This window comes from Tiliqua scincoides, chromosome 7 (assembly GCF_035046505.1).
Source record: "Tiliqua scincoides isolate rTilSci1 chromosome 7, rTilSci1.hap2, whole genome shotgun sequence".
Taxonomy (NCBI): domain Eukaryota; kingdom Metazoa; phylum Chordata; class Lepidosauria; order Squamata; family Scincidae; genus Tiliqua; species Tiliqua scincoides.
This window is the reverse complement of record NC_089827.1, coordinates 56,788,723-56,795,612: the sequence shown is the minus strand read 5'-3', so window position 1 is coordinate 56,795,612 and position 6,890 is coordinate 56,788,723.

Genomic DNA, 6,890 nt, shown 5'->3' with positions numbered 1-6,890 from the left:
GGGGTAATAACTACCCAAATATGTTGGGCATTTGGGAGGGGGGTTCATGTGTTGTTCATCACCAGTGATGTGACTAGTTCTATCCAATACAGGTCTGTGGCAGCAGCTCAGTGTCTGTGTGTGGCCCAATATGATAGCTTTGGTCCAGCCATGCTAGTGGCACTTCTGAGGATTCATAGATCTAGCAGGAACTTGCTGATGTACCTGAGAAGTCCTGAAAAACCAGTTTGCTGATTAAAGTAATGCAACATCAACACTAAATGTGCTTGTCCTTCAAGAGAGAAGAGCACCTCCGCCTCTCTGAAAATGTATCATTTGTGCAAGGCTTTACTACAGTCCAAGCAAAAGGGAGGGTAACATGGTTATTTCCATCTGGGGTTGGCAAACCATTCCTGGCACGCTGAATTAGACCATCTCGATCTCAGGGCAGAGCTGCGAGATGTATTGCCTCAGATGATGCCAGGGGCAGGAGCAGCTCCAGGAGAGCACAAACAGCACGGATGGGTGCTCTGGTTGCTATGGTGATGAAAGTATCTGACCTGGGTCTCACATTGGAGTGGGGGAAGAGAGAGCATGCATGGATTACCACATGGGCTTTATAAGCAAGAGTAGTGGACAGGGTGAGAGAGGAGATCAGAGGGGATTGAGAAACACTGAGACAAGGAAGAAAAATGTTTGGCCCCAATACCAAGAGGACGGGGCTTACTCTGTGTTTCCAGTGCTCTCCACAAGCAGCTTTCCAACGGAGCAGAAGACATGGGACCCTCTCCCTGCTCAGCTGTGTAAACCACATGGGATGCCCACAGCAGTGACCGGTATGGATCCAGTGGTTCCTTGTGGGTTTCCTGATCTACTTGTTTGAGGAAGACGCTTGTGGCTTTGCAAAGTCCATAATGATGTAACTTAGTGGTTCTCACACATTTAGCACTAGGACCCACTTTTTAGAATGAGAATCTGTCAGGACCCACTGGAAGTGATGTCATGACCAGAAGTGATTTCATCAAGCAGGAACATTTTAAACAATCCTAGGCTGCGGTCCTACCCGCAGTTACCTAGGAGTAAGTCCCATTTACTATAATTGTTAAAAAAACATACATAGTAGCTTGTTAAAAGTACAGGTCTGTAACATTTCCCCAAATGCAGTCACATACCATGGTAGCATCAAGTCTAATACATTAAAAATATTGAAATGAATGAGGACCTGCCTGAAATTGGCTCGCAACCCACCTAGTGGGTCCCGACCTACAGTTTGAGAAACATTGATGTAACTGATTTAGAGCCTGATCCTGAGGTCCGCGGCGTGGATCCGCGCAATGGACCTCAGTCGCAAACATGCTGTAAGGCACATTTGCGGGGCTTACCACCGGGCTCCCACCGCGGCTAGCCCAGCTCCGACCATGGTTCGGTGTTCCCCAGGAACCGCCGGGCTGCGGAATGGGAGATGGGGGCGTGGGGGAGGTATTCCGCGGAGGGGGCAGGTGTGGCCAGGGGCGTGGGGGAGGCATGACGGGGTGAGGAGGAGAGGCGGGTCCGCGGAGCCAAGCTCCGCATAATCCAAGGCGCTCAGGTAGGGCTGCTCGCCCTACATGAGCGCCTTTACTTTAGTGGCGACCAAATGGTCGTCGCTAAAGTGAGTAGCCCCATTGTGGGGCTGCTTCCCTTACTCAGATTGGGCTGATAGGCAGATCTCACTAACACCTGTTACTCTGTTGGATAACTTACAAAGACACAAGAGCCCTGGTGGGATGGTACAGTTGGCAACCTCATTGTTGGTGTTCAATAAAAGCTTTGACTTCATCATAGTTGTTATTTTTCAGTGCACTTGAGTTGTTTCTTACCTCAGCTAGACCTTCAGCAAGCAAAAGGCCTCCTTGTTACCAGGGCTAAGACAATGGCAGACTCTACTGCCAAATTCAGTTCCCCCTCCCAAGCCGGAAAGCCCAACATGGACCTTACTGGTTCTGCACCTGCTAAATCGCAGGCGCAGCTCTGAGGAGACCCATTGCCTAGGAGACCCAAAGGGAACATTTGTTCCCCTACCTACGCCAAGGAGACTGATGGCTGCCCTGGCCCCACAGGATGCAGCAGTGACCATTTTTGTGCAGCTCCTCCTTGTGGCAGCTCAGGGCATAGGCTTGGGCTGTTAGTATAGGATTGCACTGTAGCAAGTGTGGAATTGGTCTAACTAACACTTGATAATATATTATGACTGATTTTTCCTTTTTGGGGGGAGGGGGTGGTCTTCTGGAAAAGAAGAACTTAGTCCCAGTGTGAGGTCTTCCTTTTTCTTTACCCATAGGATAACTATGTTTGAAGGGTCCTCTGTGAAGCTATGCTTCACGTTCACGGAAATGGGAAGTACTTTAATAAACCACTAATCCTGGTGCGGTCCTAACTTCACCATGTTATACAGATAAGTTACAATTGCAGATTTGCTGTTAGATGCTAAGATTGTCTAGCAGAGCATTGTAATCATTTGATTTTTCTGGAGCTGGCTTAAATTTTCTTAATTGCTCGTCTTTTGCAGTGGCCCTGCAGTGTGTTAGCATGTCCTGAGCCTAACAACTGCTAAAAGATAAGTGTTTCTCTACAGCAGGCATTCTCAAGAATTCAGTGGCCAGACCCAGCACATCACTCAGTCTTGCTCTTATGTAGGGCCAAAGCAGGTCAATTGTGGACAACATACACATTTTATATGTAACTCGAAGAGTTTTCACAACAGGAGAAAAATATTTGCAGCTGTGGGATTTCTTGCTGACAGCCTCTCTCAGACAAGCAATTGCTTCAACCAGCAAGAGGGTGCATGGTGGAGGGAGAGGAGGTAGGAGTGGAGGAAGGTGGTCCACGTAACTCAGTGGCTCAATGTGCTGATCAGAATGTGTTGACAGGTTGAATGTGGGCTATAGTTTGCAAATCCCTGCCTTATGGTGAGCAAAATTTGAAAGAAGGAGCTGAGCAGAACTTTCTGATAATTCCAGAACAAACCTGAGTGTCCCAGGCCATGAGACACGGGCAGTACAAGCATATACACGTTTCATCAGAAATGGACGCTACTGTGGCCAGTGGGACTTACAGTCTTGCCTAGATAAGTGTGTGTAGAATTGCAGCCTGAGGCTGCAGTTCTATACACACTTATCTGGGAGTAAGTCCCATTGAACACAGTGGGGGCTTGCTTCTGAGTGAACATGCAACATGCATATGATCATGCTGTGGGTCTGGTTTCTTGCTGCTGATTCCACAAAGTAATTCTGAGCTGAAGGAACAAATGTGCAGTAGTTATTAGGCATCCTTGTGGAGGAATAATAATTATTTTTGCTTAAAATATTTGTATCCAAATTTTGCTCCCATGAATGGGATGCCATTTATTGCTTCACTCTATGTCATCTTAGTACATTTTTGAGCCCCACCATCCAATTTCCCAGTGCACACTTTGCATTTCCAATATTACAAACTATATGAAGACTATACCTATTTTAGGACCTGGACAGCCTATCACAAAGCTGATTACTTTAATTTACACTTATAATCACTGTCACCATTATTATTTGTCATCACAGTTAGAACTCGAACAGAAAATTCTAGCCGTGACTTTGAAAACAGTTTTTCTTTCTGACAATATGAACCCTAAGTTGTTTATTCCCTTCCTAGTCTGAGTACTATGCTAATGCAAGGGCAATTTTCATAGATTAAGACAACAGTCAATAAGAGGTTGCACACTCTGTCCTTTTATCTGATGGCCTTAATGACAATAGAGAGCATGGAAAGGTAGAGTGCAATAAAGACCATGCAGGCCTTTTTCATCTGCTTCACAGTTGCACGTGTACCTTTTATAGAAGATGTGTTCTTCTTTCTGATGTTGCTCTGGAATCTTGCATGCAGAGGAATATCAGTAGCATCTAAACCGTACTTGCCTGGACCCCTGATCATGTGCTTAGGGTCCACATCAAACTTAATCACAGCAATGGTTGGAGGGATGTCACTGAAGATCGCAGTCGCTGGACCCTTGAAGCGGTTGCATAAGGGAGTGCTTGTAACCGGAAGGCTACTGGTGATGTCGTCTGAGATGTTCTCTCTGCAGGAAGAATGGTGTGTAGGCCCCACACAGCTAAGAAGTTGGGTCAGCTCATATTTCGCTGCTACTGTGGATAGGCGGAAAGCTTCCTGCACCCCATCAAGAACTCCCAGGAAAACCAAGATGACTACTCGCTGAACAACAAGCCTCAGGGCTGTCTGGGGGTTTTTGTTGTTTCCTTGAAGGAAGGAGGTCACAGAATGGTGTGACTGGTGTGCCATGGAGGAAATGGCAGGTGAGGTTATTTGTTTCAGGAGCACCAGCAACTCTAGAACCCACCTGTTGGTACAATACGGCAATGCACAGGCTAAATAAAAGCAGGCGCTCTGGACAACTGACTGATAATGCCTTAGGATTTGAACGCCGGGGAATAAGACATCTCTCCAGATCTTCCTAAGGAGAATGACAAGCACCACATTTAACATCTTTTGGCCATAGTGCCACATGATGAAGACCCCAGCCATTTGGACAGTGGCCCAATAAAAGAGTAGCTTGGTTATGGTGGTCCAGTGATGCAGCAGTGGCCTGTACATTTTCAGAAAGAAAGAGTCCATGAAGAAGTAGAGGACCATGAGCTGGATTTGGGACAGCTTTGAAGTCCATTTAGTCCTATGTATCGTCATTTGTTCTGCAACTGGCTGGCAAACGGCAAGTCCTTTTTGGCCCAGTGTTTTGTTAAAGTTGTTCCCCTAGATGTGTACAGCCACCATGCCTCAGTCCAGTATGTATGTCTTGCCTTCCCTTCTTACTCTGGCATTTGTTTTGGATACTGCCCTTATGAGACTGAATGATGTCACCACAGCTGATTGCATCAAAAAGAGGACTAAGCTGTCATGCTGATGTAGGATTGCCAATTTTGGCTCTAGGTTTTCCCAACCTTAAAATACGCACACATGCCCAAACCATGTGCAGATACCAACACCAACTGTCTAGAGACGTAAGGTGTAGGACAATGTTCTTCAATCTTGGGATCAGGACCCCAGTGGGGTCACAAAGCCTCAGTTGTGGGGTCAAGGCAACTTACAGGAATGAAAAAGGTTGAAGACTACTGGACCAGAGCACCACCAGGTAAAATGGGGAGGCACTTGGTGTACCTCTAAAGGTACTCGAAGACAGTGTCCCAGTCCTACTCAAGTTTTTAGCAATTTAGGGTTTTAGTAAAATAACTTTCACTAGTGCCAGGCTTCATGGTAATTTTTTTCTGTTGAATATCTGGTCACAGTGAACAGTGCTGGGAGGGCATTATGAGGGAAGGGCATGGAGGCGATGGGGTGGGGGTAAGTGAATAGGGTCCTGGGAGGGGGGCAGGATAGACAGTGGGGTCCCCAGTCTCATACCCTAGTTGTGGCATGAAAAAGGCTGAAGACCACTGGCGTAGGAGATGGGAAACCAGGAGTTAAGGGGTTATGATTGAGGATGGAGTGAAAATTTTGTAAAAGGATTTGCCAGTGCAGGAAATTCCCTCCTACTCCCCCTCTGTGAATCAGTAGCATGAATTCTATGTTCACGAATTCTGGAATGAGAAAGAGAAAGGGGAGTGCAGCAGTGGCAGGGAGAAGATAGGAATTGTCTGGGTTGAAAATCCTTTCTCATTTCCGGTCTTCTCCTTCCACCATTTCACTGCTACCTCACATCCTGCACATACCTGAGTTTCATTCCCTTCTTCTCTATTTGAGGATGAGAGCTCTGGATTACACCACTCAGGTTTTAGATCCACTAACTTGTTTAAAAACAGGGATCAGTGCCAAGCTAAAGCTATATTCTCTCAATGCTTATTTCAATATTTGAATACATTTTTTTATTAGACAAAGCCAGGATTGGCCAAAGACTCCTAGTGTCTGAGGCACTACATCCCCCCCCCCAAATCCAGTGATGTGCTAGCCTTCCATCCCCCCACTTTCTGGATTGGAAAAGGAAGGAGGGGGTGGAATAGAAGAAGAAAGTGGTGGGCTATCGTGTCTCTTCTTCTCATTGGGTCCTCTTTTTCCTTTTCCAGTCTAGTGAGTGGGAGGAGAAAAAAGGGAGCAGTGAAGGAGAGTGGGTGGCCACCCTTTGTCAATCTGCTGCCTAAGGGCCCAATCCTATCCAATTTTCCAATGGGCCATGCACTGCATCCTGTGGTGGGGAAGCAGTCACAGAAGCCTCCTCAAGGTGTGGGAACACTTGTTCCCTTATCTTGGGGCTGCGTTGTGGTTGTGGCTGTGCTGGAAAGTTGGATAGGATTGGGCCCTAAGGCAACTACCTTGGTCAGTCTCATGGATGGGCTCACTCTGGACAAAGAATGCTTTAAGTAATTTTGGTTCCTGGTCTATGTGATTACAGATGTCATCACAAGAGAGCAAATTGTCATGTGCACTGATGTTTTATCTCTGCTACCAAAACACAAATGTGGATTTTTTTTTTCATTTGTCCAGTCAGGCCATTATGTCCTGCACAATTTTATAAAGATTTGTTTTCAAACCAGGTACATAGTTGTGAAATTCCTCCACATAAATTTTTGGTGGTGACTACTATAGGAATTGTTTTTTTAATAGGGACAAAGTTCGCATGCAATACCTCCTGCAAGGAAATTGTTCTAGTTTCATCATTGCCAAGAGGTATATGTGAGACCAAGGTTTCAGAGTCATATTCTGAACTGGAGGCATTCTTACTTTGTCCTCTTTCTAATTTTTTAGGGGTGTGAGGAAAGATTATGGTGGTAATTAAGTATCCCCTGAAAACTCTGACCCTGCATTTTGCCTAAGTAAGTAAGGCTGTAATCCGATCCACACTTTCCTGGGAGTAAGTCCCATTGACTATAATGGGATATACTTCTGTG